The sequence below is a fragment of the Perkinsus marinus genome (assembly GCF_000006405.1).
Source record: "Perkinsus marinus ATCC 50983 genomic scaffold scf_1104296948436, whole genome shotgun sequence".
In the NCBI taxonomy this organism is placed as follows: domain Eukaryota; phylum Perkinsozoa; order Perkinsida; family Perkinsidae; genus Perkinsus; species Perkinsus marinus.
In genome coordinates, this window is record NW_003210195.1 from 15,435 (window position 1) to 17,348 (window position 1,914).

The 1,914-nt window shown below is 48.3% G+C and overlaps 1 protein-coding gene across 1 annotated transcript in view; it reads right to left on the reverse strand.

Moving 5' to 3' along the window:
- Pmar_PMAR005811 (hypothetical protein) overlaps positions 1–1,914 on the reverse strand; it is a gene marked incomplete at its 3' end in the record, with an annotated part of 13,167 nt that overhangs the window by 10,122 nt on the left and 1,131 nt on the right. The gene's annotated exons all lie outside the window — the stretch shown is intronic.

Consider the following 1,914-nt stretch of genomic DNA (forward strand, 5'->3'; position numbering starts at 1 on the left):
GGCTGCATCCGTATCTCAATTATGATGATCATGCGCCATCTGGTCCCTAGTTAATGTCGACTATGCTCATCCATTCTTCGTCCTTGATTGGGGCATACATAAACGCGAAATAGGCCTTCAAAAGGTGTTGCGACTAACCTAGAGACCGATCTTAGGAATAGTACACTTCGGGCGACCCTCCGTATAGCTCACGCTAGCAGGTACGCTTACTATAGGTGTAAAAAAGAGGGATAACACCCACACAATGGCCAGAACCGTTGTTAAGCGAAAGAAGCTCAGTTGCCATGATATACGAAGGCGGTCGATGTTCTACTTGTGAAAACCTGAGTGGCTAAAGATATACTTTCATGCTTCTCCGTGAACTAATCGTATAGCAGTAGCAGCTCCATGAGTTCCATAATCAACGACCGTCGTTGAGTTCCGTAGTATGAACCTCAACTTCAACATGAAACAGGTGATCAAATTACTCAACATTGAAACAAGCTCTCATTGAAGTACGATCGATAGTTGTGCTCTGCTACTTACAACACAAATGTTTCCAACACCATGAATGAGTATTTTACACACATGGACATCATGATTGTCGAACAGCTTGCTTGGCTTGAGACAAAGTGTTGAGGTCTTCGGCGTGGCGCTGCAGGTCATGTTCGAGCTGGAGGAGCTCGTTCCTCTGAGCTGAGGATAGACAGAATCCCAAAGAATGGGCGCAACTATCGCGAACTAGCATCACCAAGAGTTATACGATGTTCCCATATCCTAACATACCAATGGACCAGCAATACTGCGTCTACGGGATTATGAAAGGGCTTATTCCTCACATAACTACTGCAACAAGAGAAGAGAACAGTGAGGCGTGAGAGAAACCTATCCAGTCAGAAGTAGAACATAGATTGCAGAGTGGTGTATACAATGTTACCTGTTATCCTTTTGAGTCGATTGCGGGCAGCTTGAGTTCCCGCAGGAGGGGCTGGTCTCTTGCATTCAACTTCAACTGTACCCGATAGTTGCAATAATCGCTCCTCTCTCGCCTCCATCTCTTTCTTCAGTTCGTTGAACTGACCCGGCATCGATACAGCGTTGTTTTCTCTCCCCCTCTCGACGACATATTTGCGCGAGGGTACTTTAGCGACTTGTTCCACCACATTCCAGCAAGTGACCGAAAGACTCTATGCAAGGATCGTTTACAACTCCCACGTCTCCCGGCTCGCCCCAGAAAGTATATTCAATCGTATTTCAATAAGAAATCCCGGAGGAGCTCTGATGATGCTGAGCAACAACACTGGATGGTCACTAAACGATAGCGAGGCTTTGTGCCGGAGTCACTACGCTGAGGAAGCGAGCAGTCATGAAATCTCACCATGCGATCTGGCTCTGTCTTGGCACCGTTGTTCTTCATCTCACCTCCTGTAAAATCAAAGCCAATACTCAACATATAGACGATGAGTCACGGCCTACCAGCTCTTGCCCTCGCAGCTCCTACCAGAGAGACTTTCGGCAAGCCTAAAGGCCCACCTGCAAACTGGTTAAGCTCAGCAAGACGATCTTTCTCGGCCTCAACATTGCGGCCAGGGGGGAGTATGATATCAACAGGCCTACGCCTTTTGATGACCACTTTCGTGGAGGTTGCCGCCAACCTCGACTTCTTTATTTCCTCTTCGATGCTTTTCTGGCTTTTCACGCCTCTTCTCGATGGGAGCTCCTCTGACGTTCCCTTCGATCCTCGCCCACCAACACGAGGAACTTGAACCCGCGGCTGAGGGTCCGCACAGCTTCACACTCAAGCTGAACTCGCGGTCACACTTTCGGCTTTGGCGCGGCCGAGACCTGTGGTGCTTTTCTCTGCATTGTCTTAACAGGGGGGTACTTGATCGAATGATGAGCATTTTGCTGGTCTGCAGAACCTTCCAATAACTC